This window comes from Prionailurus viverrinus, chromosome B2, assembly GCF_022837055.1.
Source record: "Prionailurus viverrinus isolate Anna chromosome B2, UM_Priviv_1.0, whole genome shotgun sequence".
Lineage (NCBI taxonomy): Eukaryota > Metazoa > Chordata > Mammalia > Carnivora > Felidae > Prionailurus > Prionailurus viverrinus.
The window spans coordinates 66,682,391-66,701,824 of NC_062565.1; the positions used below are offsets into that span (position 1 = coordinate 66,682,391).

Below are 19,434 nucleotides of genomic sequence, written 5' to 3' on the forward strand. Positions count from 1 at the left end.
GTACCAAGTGGCCTGTAAAGGATATTTTTGAAAACAAAGCTCAGTTTTAGTATACACTTAGAGAGCTGTAAAAAAGTGGAGCAGGTTTGGACTGGAGTAGGTGCCTATCCGCTGACCTCATTACTTCTGATAGCTTTAATTGTATCTCAGAGTCATTGTTTTTATTGTGGACATTTTCTGATAAGTTAAGGAACAGAAATGAACAAATTGAATGCTATGATGCAGGTTTAAGGAAGTTAACGCTTTTATACCTTTGTAAAGCTTGGAAGAAACTTTCAGTGATAGCTTCAGCTGTGTCTCAGGTTTTTTGTTGTTGGCTTTTTTCTGATTACTTAGGCAAGGGAACATATAAATTGAATGCTGCGATGCAGGTTTAAGGAAAGTCACCTATGTTTGGATTAGTTTGCAAGTACAACATTTGAAAAAGAATACCAGTTACCACCCAATCATTCCCACCCTGTCCGTGTTCATCACTGTGTAGCAGGTGGTCCTATTTGAAAACCTAGACTATGTTCTAATCCAGTCTCCTATGCCCTTTAGTTATGAGGGAAACAGATCAGCACAATCCTTAAAAACATTTTAAAGTACATGCCAAAAATTCTTTTCATTATGAAAAACTTCAAACATGCACAAAAGTAGACAGAATAGAATAATAAACCTCAATTGACTATTTATGTAACTCTGATGATTACCAATATTTTGCCAAATTTGTTTCATCTATCTCCCATTCTACCAACTTGTGTCCCCTGGTCCTCCTTTCCCCCCAAACCATCATTGGACTATTTTATAATGTTTATTTATTTATTTATCTTGGGGAGGGGGGGGGGGAGAGAGAGAGAGAGAGAGAGAGAGAGAGAGAGAGGGAGAGAGGAGAGAGAATCCCAAGTAGGCTCTACACTGTCAGTGCACAGCCTGACATGGAACTCAATCTCACAAACTGTGAGATTATGACCTAAACTGAAATTAAGAGTCAGATGCTTAACTGTTGAGACACCCAAGCACCCCATTGTGGGACTATTTTATTATGTATGTATGTATGTATGTATGTATGTATTTATTTATTAAAAATTTTTTTTTAATGTTTATTTGATTTTGAGAAAGAGATAGAGTGTGAGTGGGGAAGGGGTAGAGAGAAAGGGAGACACAGAATCTGAATCAGGCTCCAGGCTCTGAGCTGTCAGCACAGGGCTGGATGTGGGGCTCAAACCCATGAACCATGAGATCATGACCTGAGCTGAAGTCAGACACTCGACTGACTGAGCCACCCAGGTGCCCCACCACTGGAGTGTTTTTAAGCAAATTCCAGATATAATTTCATACATTTCAGGTAAGGGCTTAAAAAATAATGATGCCATGATCACACAAAACAAATCGTGCAGTAATTCTTTAATATCATCTATCATTCATCCATATTTAAATTTCCTCAGTTGTCTCAAAGATATCTTTTTATAGCACATTTAGTTAGAATCAAAATCATTAAAATAATTTTAACTGAAATTCATCGATATGTGTATATGTCTCTCTTATTTAGAAAATTAATAGATTTTATTTATTTTATTTTTTAATGTTTATTTACTTTTGAGAGGGGGAGCAGAGAGAGAGGGAGACACAGAATCCAAAGCAGGCTCCAGGCTCTGAGCTATGAGCAAAGCCTGATGTGGGGCTCGAACTTACAAACCATGAGATCATGACCTGAGCCAAAGTCGGATGCTTAATTGACTGAACCACCCAGGTGCCCATAGATTTTATTTGTTAGAGCAGTTTTAAGTTTGCAGAAAAATTGAACAAAAGTATAGACAGTTTCCATATTAGCCCCACTCCTCAATCTTGCTCACCCCATCCAGTTTCCCCTATTATTAACATCTTGCACTGGTGCATTTGTTACAATCGATGAACCAATGTATTACTATCAACTGAAGTCCATAGTTTACATTGGGGTTCACTTTTTGTGTTGTACAGTTCTGTGGATTTTGACACATGCATAATGTCATGTATCCACCATTACAGTATCATACAGAATAGTTTCATTCCCCAAAAAAGTCCCCATGCTCCACCTATCTATTCCCCGACCCCTCTTTCCCAACCCCTGGCAGCCAATGGTATTTTATTTTATTTTACCTTTTTTTTTTTTTTTAGTTTTTTAACCAGTGATCTTTTTACTGTCTCTATAATATTGCATTTTCCTGAGTGACATATAGTTGGAGTCATATAATATGAGGTCTTTACAGGCAAACTTCCTTAAGCATTTAAGATTCCTTTACATCTTTTCTTGGCTTGATAACTCACTTCTTTTTATGGTTGAATACTAATCCATTGTATTGGATGTGTCATAATTCATTTATTCACCTATTGGAGGACATCTTGGTTGCTTCCAAGCTTTGGCAATTATGAATAAAGCTACTATAAATATGTATTGCAGTAATGAGGCATAGAAGCAGAAAAAGGTTCACCTTCAGCCCAGAAGGCTGACCCTGCAGTTTCATTAAGGATCAAATAGGTACTGGCTGCTATATTCTTAAAGGGTCTCATGACTTCCTGTACATTTCACTGATAGTTAATATCAAGCTGAATTATAAGCGCCAGAGAAATGTTGCAAAAGTAGTTTTATAAATAGAAATTCGAAGAAGACATTTATCATCTAATACTCCCTGCACATCCCCTCCCCCTGAGCACTAAGCATATAACTACCAGGTTCACACAGCAAAAGGACAGCCCTTTCTGCCCACAGGTCCTGTCTCCATGCTACCCAAATAAACTTACTAAGTTGCACTATAATATGTCTCAAGAATTCTTTCTTGACCATTTGTTCCCAACCCCACTTCAGCAGGTTTTTCTGTGGACTTCAGTTTTCAGCTCATTTGGGTAAATACCTGGGAGCACGGTTGTTGGATCATATGGTAATAGTATGTTTAATTTTGTAGGAAACCATTGAGTTGTCTTCTAAAGTGACTACCATTTTGCACTCCCACCAGCAATGAATGGGAGTACCTGTTGCTCCACATCCTCACCAGCAATTGGTATTGTCATTGTTTTGGAGTTCAGCCATTCTAATAGGTCTGTAGAGGTATCTCATTGTTTTTTAGATTTGCAATTCCCTATTGACATATAATGTTGAACATTCTAAGTCTCTCTTTTTTCCCCCTCTGTAACAGTTCTATACCTGTCTTCTCTTGTCAAGTCATGGCTTTTTGATAGAGATTTTGTATCATCATCTTCATGTTTGAAGAGAACACATACAAAAGATTGTATTGGATGGAAAGGCTTTAAGATTACTATATTTTACATATTAACACTGAAATTTAATATTTTTAGGGGAACCTGGGTGGCTCAGTTGGTTAAGAGTCCAACTCTTGATTTTGGCTCAGGTCATGATCTCACAGTTTGTGTGTTCAAGCCCCGTGTCAGGCTCTGTGCTGGCAGCATGGAGCCTGCTTGGGATTCTGTCTCCCTCTCTCTTTCTGCCCCTCACCCACTTGTGCTCTGTTTCTCTTTCTCTCAAAAATAAATAAACATTTAAAAAAATTAAAAAATATTTCATGTAGTGAAAACCATAAAATCTAATGCATATTTTATCGCTAAACTTCTCGTGTCATATATATTTTTTGGGATTGATAAATTGTTATCAAGATGCCTAGTATTTCTATGGAAACTGTCCCTCAGTCTAGGTAAACTTGCTGGTGCTGCTCAGATCAATTCCTACACATAAGGGATCTTTTAAGTTCTTTATCACATTGCAAATGATAGGAATAGTTCCTTCTGCTGTCTCCTGACCAGGGTTGATGTATTTTAATTAACTTATTAACAGTGTAATAATTTGGATTTTGTGTAAGTTCAAAAGGAATACAAAAACAATACCAAAGCATCACACAGAAATATACATGGAACTTCAGTGTTGCCTAAGGAAACCCTGCATTCTTGTAATTGGATCCTTGAGAATGAATGGAATTGCTGGAGATAGTTTCAGCTATCTTGAGGAAACAAAATTGCACTAGCAATTATTTGCTCAAATCTTAGGAAACTTGAAAACTTTTCTGACAGGAGCTGGAGAAAAGTAGGGAAAAATAAATCTTTTCTTTTCTGATAGTTCATTATAAACCCAGTATGTGTAAAACAAACAAACAAACCTGGGTATCCTGAAAGTAGAATTTAGAAGAGCTGTGTCAGTTGGGAAAGCACATGACTCTTGATCTTGGGGTTGTGAGTGTGAGCCCCACGTTGGGTGTAGAGACTACTTCAAAGAAATCTACAAAAAAAAGAGAAAGGGGTGCCTGGGTGGCTCAAGTTGGTTAAGCATCCGACTTCATCTCAGGCCATGATCTCATGGTTTGTGGATTCGAGGCCCTCATGGGGCTGTATGCTGTCAGCCCGCTTTGGATCCTCTGTCTCCCTCTCTCTGCACACCATCCCCCCGCCCCTCGACTTGTTCTCTCACTACCCCCTTGCTCGTTCTGTCTCAAAAATAAATAAACTTTAAAAAAAAGTTAAAAAAAATGCTAGTGCATTTCTTTCTCTTTTCTGTAGTAATCAATGGAACAATAGCTGTTGTGGTTTCTAGATATGGCTCTAATTGTAGATTTTTGCTATTCCTCTTTTTTTTTTTTAAGTTGCAATGGTTTTAAAACAATTTAGAACTGACATGTTTATCATCCATAAAATGGAATTAATACCTGGCTTCAGTTTAATGTCTACTACAGTTTATTGGGTGGTTTCCTGTGCCAGGTTCTTTATCTTTATGGCTCTTCCCAGGTATTATCTCTATTTGACAGACAAGGACCTTGAGGCTTGGAGATGGTAAGCAGTTTGCTCATGGACACAGATGGTAAGTGTTGAGGAAGGATCTGAACCTAGGTACTACCTTCTCAAATTCATAAGTTTATCTGAAGGTTTAAGTAATATACAAGATGGCAAAATATCCAGAGCAGGGTAGTGTTCCATGAATGCTGATTCCTATCCTCCTAAATCGTGAGAAAAAGAGATGCCCTTTCATGTGTATTTTCCTTTCCTCCCTTTTTTGCACTTAAACATGTGAGATCAGTTTTTTACTAAGCATTATCTTAAACTGGGCTCATTTTAATAAGTGATTTACAGTCAGCAAGTAGAGAAAAACTTTTATGGCATAAAACTAAAACAAAAAGTAAAAACAAACAAAACTCCAATATATGAGAGGGTAGCACTGATTAATTCCAAATTAGAGACTATCATCATCATGGAGTTTTGGGTTGATGATACTTTTTTTTTTCCTAAATATTTTATTATGCTTCTCCTAACAATAAGGACATTCTCTAACACAACCTCAATACCATTATCACATCTGAAAATGTTATCAATAATTTCATAATATCTTCTAGTGTCCAGTCCAAATTCACTTTTTCCAACTATCTCAAAGGTGTCTTTTTTTTTATTTTTTATTTTTTTAAAATTTACATCCAAATTAGTTAGCATATAGTGCAACAATGATTTCAGGCATAGATTCCTTACTGCCCCTTACCCATTTAGCCCATCCCCCCTCCCACAACCCCTCCCATAACCCTCAGTTTGTTCTCCATATTTATGAGTCTCTTCTGTTTTGTCCCTCTCCCTGTTTTTATATTATTTTTGTTTCCCTTCCCTTATTTTCATCTGTTTTGTCTCTTAAAGTCCTCATATGAGTGAAGTCATATGATTTTTGTCTTTCTCTGACTGACTAATTTCACTTAGCATAATACCCTCCAGTTCCATTCACATAGTTGCAAATGGCAAGATTTCATTCTTTTTGATTGCCGAGTAATACTCAATTGTATATATATACCACATCTTCTTTATCCATTCATCCATCAATGGACATTTGGGCTCTTTCCATACTTAGGCTATTGTTGATAGTGCTGCTATAAACATGGGGGTGCATGTGTCCTTTCGAAACAGCACACCTGTATTCCTTGGATAAATGCCTAGTAGTGCAATTGCTGGGTCATAGGGTAGTTCTATTTTTAGTTTTTTGAGGAACCTCCATACTGTTTTCCAGGGTGACTGCACCAGCTTGCATTCCCAAGGTTGATGATGCTTTTTGAGTGCATATAATCTAGAGGTAAAGCTATGAAAGGGCCATGAATGGTTCCTATCCCAGATGACTTTGTATGAATAGGGCTCCAGATTTAGGCCTGGGCCTGAAATTCCTATTCAGCACTACTCCAGAGTCTGCCTGGTGGCTTGCTGTTCCCTACAGCTGCTATTTCTGGAGAGACCTGAAGTTGGGAGATCATTCAAGTTTATCCTGAGAGTCCCTGGGTTGGTTCAGAGTAACCTCTTTTCATACCACAGGTCTAAATACAATGGAAAATATTTTGGAATAAATAACCTAATCTTACTTACAGGTTTTTTAAGAAGTAACCTAGTCTTACTTACAGTCTCTAAGAAGTATGAGTGAAAGGTATTTTTAGGATGGCTTTTGTTCTAAGGTTGAGCTTGGCATTATTTGAGGTTATCTTCAATTTTTATTGAAGGAAATTAAAATTCTTTTGTCCACCCTGATGTCTACAGTGATGAATATAAGACTACTCAAGATCAGTATGGTAATCCTAAAATCTCTGTGGTCTCATTTTTTGTGTTCTTCATAGCATTCTACAAGGCTGAGCCAATCATCTAACTGTGGCATAAGCTGAGGATACTGATAGTCCATTTCACTGATGTTTAAGCAAGTAACATTGAAACAAATGTTTTATTTTTATTTATTTTTATTTTTTAATGTTGATTTTTGAGAGAGAGAGAGAGAGAGAGAGAGAGAGAGAGAGAGAGAGAGAACACCAAGGGAGGGTCAGAGAGAGAGGGAGACACAGAATCCTAAGCAGGCTCCAGGCTCTGAGCTGTCAGCACAGAGCCCGACACAGGGCTTGAACTCACAAACCATGAGATCATGACCCGAGCTGAAGTCAGATTCCTAACTGACTGACTCACCCATGCACCCTGAAACAGTTGTTTTAAGGAAACTCCTAATTATATAACAAGTATAAGAGTTATATTTCTTTATTATTGGAAACATCTTGCCATAATAATTTTATCAATAACTTTATCGCCATGTCACATTGTAACAGGAATGTCTACTTCCCTTTTTTTCCTTATTTTGACCCAGTAAGCGTGAACTCTGAGGCACAGAAAAGGATGAGGTAGATCATGTGGTGACTCTAGTAACATGTTGCATAAACTGCTATGACCACTAGGTGGCAGGCTGATGCAGAATGGCAGCACCCTGGGTCTCTGGAGGTTGTTAAAAGTCTGGCTACTTCTCTGGCCACTGGCATGGTGGTAACCATTTGCAGCAGGCTTTTCCTAGATTCAGAATGAAAGTCAAATGAGTTCTGGCATCTATCACTTTATGGACCTCTAGTCCCAATTACCATCCCTCCTGATTTTTACTGTTAGACCTTAAAATTTTTTTTCATGTTTATTTATTTATTTATTTTTGAGAGAGGTGGGGGGAGGGAGAGAGAGACAGAGAGGATGTGCCCACCGAGAAGGGGCAGAGAGAGAGAGAGAGAGAGAATCCCAAGCAGGCTCCGCGCTGTCAGTGCAAAGCCCAATGTGAGGCCTCAACCCATGAACCATGAGATCATGACCTCAGCCGAAATCAAGATTTGGATGCTTAACCAACTGATGTACCATCCAGGCACCCCTCTGCTTTTAGACCTTTAGGTTGAAAAGAGTAAGAATCCTATTCCAGATAGTAGAGCTGTTTCCTAACTATCCTAATGTGATTTCAGGGCCCCTTACATAGACATCTAGAACTCAGAGGCATTGCTGTAATATTCTGAGCCTTTTATTAAAATTCACATAACCCTGTAATGAAAATGTAAAACACTACAGAATTCAGAAGTGGTGACGAGAATTGTAAAGAAGGGCTTATTAACTACAAGCTCTGGAGAGACACTGCAGCCCTGACAAAATTACCTTTCTTTTCAGTGTTTATGAGATGTCAAAATGTTTCAGTCTAAAGTGGCTTCCAGTCATCCATCCTTGGCTGGGATCCAGTTCTTCTCTTTTCTGCCATACACCTTCCTGCTTAGCAATGGTATTGACTCCCATAGTGGCATTCAGTGTCTCAACTAAGACAGAGCAACTTTTGTCCCCATGTTTCTTCAGATTGGACAAAGTCTATTTTTGGCCTAAACTGATCTGCCTTAAATGATCTCTATGGGAGTGATGTTGTCTGGTTCAGTTACTGCCTGTGATTCTTGAATCTTCTTAGACTCTACTCTCCTTTCCCTCAACTCCTGTGTTTCATGGCCCTATCTCTGGCTCCAGTGCTAACATATACCCCTCAAGAGTGGTAGCTTGTATTCTTGCTCAGAATTCCAACTCTGTCTTGTTCATCCTGTCACCATGTTACTGGCTTGTCTCTACTGCTAGCATCCAAACTTCTTGCCTATACTACTCTTCTATTTCAAGACTCTTGATGCTGTCACCATTGAGTCATTTCAACTCTACTTTTTCCACATCCCTATGGTTACTTGATGGAAAGTAATTAATAGGAAATGCAAGAGACTCTGCAGACAAACTCTTAGAACAAATAAGAGTTCAGCAGGGTTGCTGAATATAAGATTAATACACAAAAATTAATGGTGTTTTTAAAAAAATTTTTTAAATGTTTATTTACTTTTGAGACAGAGAGAGACACAGCATGAGCAGGGAAGGGGCAGAGAGAGAGGGAGACACAGAATGTGAAGCAGGCTCCAGGCTCTGAGCTGTCAGCACAGAGCCCGATGCGGGGCTCGAACTCACAAACTGTGAGATCATGACCTGAGCCAAAGTCGGACGCTTAACCGACTGAGCCACCCATGCGCCCCCTAATGGTATTTTTTATACCATCAGTAACCCATTAAACATTGCAATAAAAAATACCGCTTACAATAACATCAAGGACTATGAATCTTTAAAATTTTTTTTTAACATTTATTCATTTTTGAGAGACAGAGACAGAATATGAGTGAGGGAGGGGCAGAGAGAGAGAGAGAGGGAGACACAGAATCTGAAGCAGGCTCCAGGTTTTGAGCTGACAGCACAGAGCCCAACGTGGGGCTTGAACTCACGGACGGTGAGATCATGACCTGAGCTGAAGTCGGACACTTAACTGACTGAGCCACCCAGGTGCCCCTGAATCTTTTTTTTCCCAATGTTTATTTATTTTTCAGAGAGAGAGAGAGAGAGAGACAGAGACAGAGACAGAGAGAGACAGAGAGACAGAGCATGAGTGGGAGAGGGGTAGAGAGAGAGGGAGACACAGAATCTGAAGCAGGCTCCAGGCTCTAAGCTGTCAGCACAGAGCCAGATACGGGGCTCGAAGTCACATCACAAACCATGAGATCATGACCTGAGCTGAAACCAAGAGTTAGACACTTAACCAACTGAGCCACCCAGGCGCCCCAGGGACTATAAATCTGACAAAGGATATGCAGACCCTTATGGAGAAAAAGCAAAAAATGTTATTGTAAAACATAAAAACATAAATCTAAAGCTATACCATGCCCATGGATGGGAACATTCAATTTCATAATGGTGTTGATGCTCCTTAAGTTATCTATAGGTTAAATGAAATTCAAGTAAAAATGCCACAACACTTTCTGCCATGGAACTAGACAGACTCTAAAGTCAATATGGAGGAGTAATAGTCAAAGAACTGCCAAAAGCAATTCTGAAAAGGAACTAGGGGAGGTGATTTACATATTAGACATTAAAACTTAATATAAAACTGTATTAATTAAAGCATATGGTGTCTGGTCCAATGATAGATAAATAGGTCAGTAGAAGAGAAATGAGAGCTTAGAAATAGACTGAAGTATTTGTGGCAGATTGATATAAATATATTAGTTAGAATTTCTTTCTGTGAGAGACAGAATTCTCAAAATGGCAATGGCTTAAACAGGATAGATGTGTATTTCTTTCTCACCTATTAATGCAGAGGAAGTGAGGGAGCAACTTTTTATACCACTTCTTATAACTTTTTATACCACTGTGCATGGCCAAATTTCCTAAACTCAACTAATGGCTCAGGATGGTTTCCTCCAGCTCTAGCCAACATGTCTGTATTCCACCAGAAGAAAAGAGGTTTAGGAAGGAAGAAGGTATGTCTCCTCCCTTTGGGGACATTTCCTGAAGTTTGCATACACTACTTCCTCTAACAACTTGTTGGCCAGAACATGGGCACATTCTGCTGTAAGTAAGGCTGGGAAATGTACTTAAGTCTGAATGCCCAGGTTTCCAGTTAAAATTTTTGTTACTATAGAAAGAAATGCAGACAAAATACTGAAGAACTAAAAGTCTGTTCACGTGGCAATACAAATAAATTAAAGAAAGAATCATTATTTAACCCATTTATTGGGACAGTGGATTCCTATGGAAAAGTAAAATCAGATACCTTCCTCACACTGTATGTAAAGAAAAAATTTTTATGGATTAAAAATCTAGACGTGAAAAAACTTTAAGACTACTTGAAGAAATTATGGGAGAATATCTTTTTGACTTTGCAGTAGGAAGAGATTATTTTTTTTTTTTTATTTTTAAAAAATTTTTTTTTTTCAACGTTTATTTATTTTTGGGACAGAGAGAGACAGAGCATGAACGGGGGAGGAGCAGAGAGGGAGACACAGAATCGGAAACAGGCTCCAGGCTCCGAGCCATCAGCCCAGAGCCCGACGCGGGGCTCGAACTCACGGACCGCGAGATCGTGACCTGGCTGAAGTCGGACGCCCAACCGACTGCGCCACCCAGGCGCCCCGGAAGAGATTATTTTTTAACAGAAGGCACAGCCCATGAAGTAAAAGTGTGACAAATTTGCCCATACCATAAATACAAATTTCTGTACCACAGAGGAGAGAATAAACAAAAACTAGAGAGACTGAGGGAAATATTTGTAACTTATACATTAGGATAACATTTCAGTCCAGCACACATAAAGTTCCTACAAATCTGTGAGAAAAAGACAACCTAATACAAACGGGAGAAAAGATCTCATGAGGCCATTTATAGAAGATGAAAATTAATATGTGAAGATGTACTCAACCTTACTAGTATGAGTACTGAGTGGAAGGGTGTATTCTAAATGACGATGATGGTTGCTTCTGGACAATGTCAAATATCTAGTGAGGGAGAGGAAGAGAATGGAGGAGAGAACAAAGAGGTAGGTGTTGAACTTGTCAGGAGTTGTCACATAATTTTTTAAGTTAAAAAAAGAAAGGAACAAAGCCAAACCACAAAACCCTCTCAGTTGGGTTTTTCTCAACTTTGCCCACTCTTGGACGAGACACACTGTGTATTTATCCATTTGTGTAGAAATCCTGTAGCTCCAATTCTCTTTGATGCTATATCTCTATGAAGGGAAATGCAGGCATCTTATCTTGACTTTTGAAGAAGAACCCTGCTCATTTCTTTTCTTTGCTCATGCAAAAGGAGAGCATGCCGTGTTCCTTGTCTTCAATAAACTTCTGCTACACTGACTCCTGGGGACATACAGGATACCTGAGTCAATTTGTTTTCTCTCTCTTGGCAGGCCATCCTCCCAGCTAAAGCCCAAGAATTCTTGATGAAGTATCCAGTGGTCCTGATCCATGGGTTGTGCCTAGCTAATTTAAAAAGAAAAGGAGGGTCACCTGTGTGGCTCAGTCAGTTGAGCGTCTGACTCTAGATTTCGGTTCAGGTTATGATCCCAGAGTCCTGGGATCGAGCCTTGCGTCGAGCCTTGTGATAGGCCCCGCGGTGAGTATGGAGCCTGCTTAAAATTGTCTCTCCCTCCCTCTGCCCCTCTCCCCCACTTACATCTGCTCTCTCTATAAATAAATAAAAAAAAATAAATGGAAGAAGTAAAAATTAAAAGAAAAAAGGCACTATGCAATAATAAATTATTTCAGTAACTGAAAGAGGCATCTGAATGAAGTCCTCATTAATATATGATTTTTTAACGTATTGAAAATGAAAATGTCATCTTTCTGTAAGAGACTAGTTCAATGGTGGTAGAATACCAGGCCCTATAGGAGTCAAAGTATATATTTGGTGCCAGTGAAAGCAAGGAATTGAGAACAGCAGCTGTGTGGCTCTTGGGCCAGCTGACCCTGGGAGGGAAGCAGAGCCAAAATGAGCTAAATATGGATGAATGCACACAGGCTCAGGCTGAGTCCTGAGGTGGGAACTGCATGGCAAAGGCAAGTTTAGCCATTATGGATGAACTGAGTCTAAGATCTGGAGGCAGGTCAGCAAAGACAGTGAAACTAGGCACTACAAACCCAAGGATATGGTTGGCTTCATGACTCATTTCTGTTTTGTTTCCATTTCAAATCATTTTTATTTTTGTACATTGAATACTTGGTTTATATTCTAAATATATTAGAATCAGATTTATATAATGCTATTCACATAGGTTTTATTCTTTTCTGTTATACAATTCCTTTTTCCAAAAATCTGTGATTTGATAAAAGTTCAATAAGCAAACACATTTTAGCACATGGGAGTAAATATATCCTTATAACATCCCTTGAAGCTTGATTGGATGAAACTTATGATTAAACTATGACAGAGGGGGGCAGGGCCCTGGGTGGCTCAGTCAGTTGAGCATCCAAGTCTTAATTTTGGCTTAGGTCATGATCTCATGCTTTGTTTGTGAGATTGAGCCCCTGGTATGGGCTGTGTGCTGACAGCCTGGAGCCTGCTTGGGATTCTCTTTCCCTCTCTCTCTGTCCCTCCCTGGCTCACACACATTCGCACATGGGCACACACTCTCTGTCTCTTGAAAGAAAGAAAGAGAAAGAAAGAAAGAAAAAGAAAGAAAGAAAGAGAAAGAAAGAAAGAAAGAAAGAAAGAAAGAAAGGAGGAAGGAAGGAAGGAAGAAAAAAAAAAAGAAAGAAATATTAAAAAAATACGACAGTGGAAATGTATGCCGTAATCAAAAGAAAAAATATTGAAGAATGGGTGGAGAACTTGCTTTCTCATTGACCTCAAGGGTGTGCTGGTTTTGTGGGGGCAAGACAGGATGTGAAAGATCAGCTTTCATGTTCTGGACAGGCATGAGAGAGAAGTGGCAGTGGAGAGCTTTGAGGCAACAGTAGGCTCACCATACAGCTTGCCAACCTCGCCCAAGGGGAGAATCCCATGGGGAAAGGCTTGACAGGCTGGCGCTGACTCAGGAATTCCCTCCCACAAGGAGATGAACTGATGGGGAAGGAGGCATTTGGAGCAGTCCAGGGCTGCTACAGCTGCTTACTAGTGCGCTCCAGATCCAGGTACCTTGTACCTATCTTTCCTTCTGTTCTCCTCAGGTGGCTTTCATCCTCTGTGTTGCAAGGTCTGATGCCTGTGTCCTGGGCAGGTTGGAAGCAGACAAGCCAAGGGCCTGCTCTCTTGGGGTGTTGCTTTTTTATTCAGGGAGAGAATGCATTCTCTGCAGTCTTTTTTTGGATGTATCGTCATGCAGAATTATGTCACATGGCCACGTCTAGCTGGATTGAAACTAGAAAGGTGTATTTTACCTTTCCAGCTCTGAAAAAGGAATATATGGCAGAGGGAGTCACTGGATCACTTTCTGGTAGTCAATATACAGTGTTCATTTCTAAGGTTACACAGGTGCCAAAAGTGAACAATGAATATGAAAAGCAAGGAGAAGCCAAGAAGTTAAAATGTTGGTAACAGAACAAAACAAAGTATTAGGTCAATGTAACAATTAACCTTTGGTGTGTATATACTACTGGTGAGGTTTAAAAATCTTGACACATAGTGTGAAAACAATTACATATGCACATAGTTTAAAGATTCAGATAATTCTACAAGACTTAGTAGAAAAACAAAAGAAAACCCAGCAATCCCCATTACCTACAATTGTCTCTTTCTAGAGGAAGTCATTTTGAACTGAGAATTTTCTTTCCTTGCATTTCTAGTTCCGGTTTCATCTTTCCACTGGCTCTCCATCTCTTCATTGAAGCCTTGCCTAAGTATCTTCCTTAGGCTGTGGTAATTTAGGACACAATTTTTGGTCATAATTTTCATTTTCTCTGTGATGATATTTTTCTGGTGAGTTTTATTAGCTATTTTTCTGTTTAAGTTTTTTCCTTTTTTTTAAAAGTCTATTTATTTTGAGAGAAAGAGAGGGAGAGAGAGTGTGCGCACATGAGCGGGGGAGGGGCAGAGAGAGAGAATCCCAAGCAGGCTCCGTGCTGTCAGTGCAGAGCCTCATGTGGGGCTTGAACCCACAAACCGTGAGATCATGACCTGAACCAAGATCAAGAGTGAGATGTTTAACTGACTGAACCACCTAGGTGCCCCTTAGTTTTTTCTTTTAAACTGATTTTTTTTGTTTCTTCGTATAAATCTTGTTTTGGTACAAAAATATTTTCATTATGGAAAATTTTGAACATATACAGAAGTAGAGAGAAGAGTAAAATGAATCCCCATATACTCATCATTCAGCTTCAACAGTCATCAACTCACAGCCATATAATTCCATCTTTGCCCCACCTGCTTATCCCTTCCTGTATTGTTACTTTTTGTAGTAAAATATACATAACATAAAATTTACCATTTTAACCATTTTTAAGCATAATGTTCTTTGTCATTAAGTACATTAGCATTGTTGTGTAACCACCACTACCATCCATCTCCAGAACTTTTTCATCTTCCCACACTGAATCTCCCTACTCGTTAAACAATAACTCTCCATTCCTCCCTCTCCTCTGCCCTTGGCAACCACCAGTGGAAGGTACTCTCTATCCCCATAAGCTTGACTACTCTAGGTACCTCATATAAATGAACTCGTACAACATTTGTCCTTTCATAACTTGCTTATTTCCCTTAGTTAGCATATTTTCAAGGTCCCAACCTGAGCATGAATTTCCTTCCTTTTTAAGACTGAATAATATCCCATCGTAAGGATACATCACATTTTATTATTCATCCATTCATCAAGGACACTTGGGTTGCTTTCACCTTTTGGCTATTGTGAAGAATTCTTCTATGAACAAGGGTGTACAAATATCTGTTTGAGTCCCTACCTTCAACTCTTTTAGGCATATGCTTGGAAATGGATTATTGGATCTTATGGTAATTCTATGTTTATTTTTTTTTAGGAGCTGCCATACCATGTTTCACAGTGGCTGCACCATTTACACTCTTACCAACAATGCACAATGCACCTTTCAACAAAGGTTTCTACACCCCTTTGTAATACTTGTTACTTTCTGTTTTGTTTGTTTTTGTTTTTATAATTTTTTAAAATGTTGATTTATTTTTGAGAGAGAGAGGGACAGAGTACGAGCTGGGGAGGGACAGAGAGAGAGGGGGAGACACAGAATCTGAAGTTGTGCTGACAGCTCAGAGCCCAATGCAGGGCTCAAACTCATGAACCAAGAGATCATGACCTGAGCTGAAGTCAGACACTTAACTGACTGAGCCATCCAGATGCCCCATGTTTTTGTTTTTATAATAGCCATCTTATAGGTCTGAATTGATTCCTGTGTTATTTATGAAGCAAATCCCAGATGTAATATTTCACCCACAAATATTCAGTATGTATTTCCAAAAGATAAACACCCTTTTAGAAAATAGAACTCAAAAAAAGAAAATAGAACCCCAATGTAAATAATTAATAAAATTTTTAAAATATCATCCATTATCTTGTCAGTATTCACAATTTCAACCATTCAGAAACGTAATAACTTCTTTTTTAGGTTTTTGGTTTGTAATGGAACCAAATTTTTCATAATATATTGCTATTAGTTGTCTTTTAAGTCCCTTTAAATCCATAGTTTCCATTCTTTTATTTTTCCTTGCAATTTATTTGTTGAAGAAATTAGATTGTTTTATAAATTTTCCTGTGGTCTGAATTTTGTTAATACATCCATGTAGTATTTAATATGATCCCCTATATTTCCTTGCAAATTGGTAGTCGAATCTAGAGGCTTGATCTGATTCGCATTCAATTTTTTGGCAAGCCCACTTAGGTGGTATGGGTTCTTCTACTGGGAGACATACTACCTGGATGTCTCCTTTTGTGATACTTAGTGGACATTTATGATCATTGTTTAGGTCTGCATGATCTATAGTGGTTGCTATTAGTCACATGTTGCTTTTTACATTTAAATTAGTTCAAATTAAATAACATTAAAATTCAGTTTTTCAGTTTTACTAGCCACATGTCAAACGCTCATAACCTCATGTTGCTCGTGGCTACTGTGTTAGGGCAGATGCAAAGCATTTCTATCATTACAGAAAGTTCTCCTGGGCAGCACTGGTCTAGATCTATTAATTCATTAAGGGTGTGTTTCGGTGCTGCTCTAATTCTCATATTCATTTTACATTTATCAGCTCAAAAACTTGTATAAGGAGAAATGTCCCCATATCTACTAGTTACCCAGTGATACAGTTTGTATAGGAAAAGTGGAATAAAGCTTAATTCCTTCCCTTTAGTGAGGTCGATTCTGTAAGTTATAGATCAATATACCATGCTTGTATCAACATAATTATGTAATTATTGTTTACTGCAGACCCAACTAATGAATTACAGTTATACTTCCCTTTTTATTCAGTTTTCTTTTTCCTTGAGCATCTAATTTACTTTACCTTTTATTGCATTATCTTACAATATTGTTGTTTCAATTTTCTCCCCCAATTTTCCATCGTGTTAATCTATTCTATTAAGATCTCCCTTCCCCCTCTCCCCCCTTGAGATCTTATTCTTAGAATTCTTCCTGTTGAAACTTTTTTCTTCATTGCTGTTTGGGGTTATATATACTTTTTCCTGAGTCTTACAACTTCCTTTGTCTTGGCTTTTTAAAATTGGTTTGCTAAATATGTCTTCCTAAAGTAACTTCCTAAAAAGAGTTTGTGGAACGCCAAGTTTCAGAGCCATTCCATTTCTGGAAATATTTTTATTATATCTTCACTCTTGTTTGATATTTTGGTTGGACATATAATTCTAATTTTAAACTCTGTACTGTCATATAGAAATTAAAGATATGTCTCATTATTATTATCCCTAGTTAATTTCAATATCATTCCTTGTTTTCCAGTGGCCAGGGATTTTTTTTTTCTTTCTGTTCTTGGGTAAAAAAATTCTCAGGGAATATTTTGGTGTTCTGTGCAGCATTCTATCGATATAGGTCTCAAATAGATGATGTATATAAATTGACATTAATTTCATATATAATATTTCTGAAATGTTACAAATTTGAGTGTGTAAGAATTGAACAATAAACTCTAGGATGTGGTGTGTGCTCTAAATCAGCAACTAATGTTTCTCCTAAAGCCAGTTTCACTGGTCTGAGAATAAAGGGGTGGAAATAAGAGTGGTTCCTCTATTACCTCTAGTGATCCACTACTGAAATTTTTGCTTCCAATTCCAGAGTAACATTGGGCTCTGCTGGTGTAGAGGTCTCGGTTTCCAAGAGAGCACTTCTTCTAGTAGTGGACTGCAATGTTTCAGCTAAACTGGTGGTTGAGATTGCTATCCGGTCACTTGGGGCTCCTCATGTCAGTGGATCAATAGCCAAAGAAGAGGTTACTCTATCTATTGGCAGGAGTGAGTGAATGATCCTGCTTGTCAAGGAGTTGCCACCACACACTGAAAGTTTGGAGTATTTCTAGAATGCAGAAGATATACTGGGGCATCTCTTAGTTTTCCCAGGTCCCATGATTAAGATCAATAGAAAACAACAATACGATATAGGAAGAACTGCTCATGGCCCAGATCCTTCAGGAATGAAGATTTGGGTCACCTCACCACAGAAAGAACCATGCAAAGAAGTTAGGTGCTTATTGAGAGCAGAGAAATATGTAGTGGAAGAAGGTAGTTTATAAATACCATCTACTTCCATGTGACCAGTAGCAAAACTGAGGACTGTACCCTCATTTCTCAAAGTGTATTTGCACTTCCCTCTTGTTTTGCTATAAATACATTTGTGTACATATTAACCAAATATTTTTTTCTCCCTGTCATTCTTTTATCATATGTGTTAATAGTAGCTATTAACTTATACCTTGGTACTATATAGGATCTCAAAGTGAGAATGTGATTCAGCTAGATGAGGCATGAACAAAGTCCAAAGATGATTAAAGGAACTTTGTATCCCCTTTTGGAGAGAGGTGTAGGTTGTGTTTGGTTGTATGAGGGATAGTTGTCTCATGCTAAGTGAAAGTATGACTTTTCTATTGTCTTTTTTTTTTTTTTTTTTTGAAGTTAATAGCGTTAAAAGGGATAAGACACAGATGTCAAGTTGATGAGGCACAGACTTTGGTAGCTTTGTACTGTGGCAACTTATCTAAGATGGAGCTAAATTTCTCAGAATTCCCCTCCCTGTATGGTTCTGAGTTGGAGTTGGTTGCAAGAGATGTTCTGTGTGAACTTGGAAGCCAGTAGTGAAGCAGAAACCATATTGCTTACTCTCTGAAGGTCAGTGCAAGGTGTTAGGCAGGTGAGCCACTTGCTCTCATTGTTACTGATCTGCTAAATCACTTTGTGGGTATGGGGTGGCAATGGGGCCTATGTTTCTTCAGTTGTTAGATCTCCTCCTTGAACTTTTCTGACTTCTGGGCTAAGTGCATATGCAGCTCTTGGTGAAAGATGCCAGCTTCTCTTGCAGATTACCCATGACAGCACAGTTGGAGGTGCTAAGAGAGACCTGGGTTCCAGTTCTCCCTCATGTTTCCTTGTTTTTGTCCACGTTTAGCTCTCCCCTCGCCCCCCCCCCCCCCCCCCCGGCTGACTTAGAGCAACTTTAGGTTCAATACTAGACACAGAAGCAATGGCTGCTCCACCAGCTGCCATGATTGCATAGGATCAGTCTCATACTGGTTCTGCTTTCTCGTTGAACCACACCCTAAAGATAGGTCAGGAGGGACACAGGAGCAGTGGGGAATTCTTATGCCAAAGGCCATTCAGTTTTCATGGGAGGAACACACATATTTTTTTTAGTATTAAAATTCATGAATTTTATTCAGAAGAGTTTCTAAGATGTTCCCTTACTCGCTACTTAGTAACACAATAGCATTTTATTGTTTTCTTCCAAAATGAAAATGACAATTATATTTATTATGGAACAGTTGGTAGATACAGGTAATTACCAGGATACAGATAACATTTTGGTGAATATCCTTCAACTCTGTCTTTAGTGCATATATCTATAATATATATGTATACATAAACACACTTTATTTTTATGAAAATGGAATCATATTTAGGTTCTGTTTTATAAAACAGGTTCTCTATCCACACATCAGCATATCATGAATGTTTATCTCTAGATAATTAGTCTCCAATTCATGAACTTAATTTTTAATTACTTTGCAGTGTTCTGTTGCATGGATATACCATAATTTATTTAAGCCAATCCCTTATTTTTAGCTTCAGATTATTTTCAATTTTTCTTCATTGATTAAAAAACCTCTGAGATGAACAGAGATAATCCTTTGAAAACATTTTTACTGAGTGCT

General features: G+C 38.4%; 1 long non-coding RNA gene across 4 annotated transcripts in view; it reads left to right on the top strand.

The window, feature by feature from the left end:
* Positions 1–19,434, top strand: part of LOC125166836 (uncharacterized) — a 32,115-nt gene that overhangs the window by 11,049 nt on the left and 1,632 nt on the right. For 3 of the 4 annotated variants that reach the window (XR_007152548.1, XR_007152551.1, XR_007152550.1), the window contains exons 3-5: positions 11,516–11,721; positions 13,890–14,022; positions 15,075–15,152. This is a non-coding gene — a long non-coding RNA (uncharacterized LOC125166836). The remainder of the gene's footprint in view (positions 1–11,515; positions 11,722–13,889; positions 14,023–15,074; positions 15,153–19,434) is intronic. The other variant, XR_007152549.1, reaches the window with a different exon arrangement.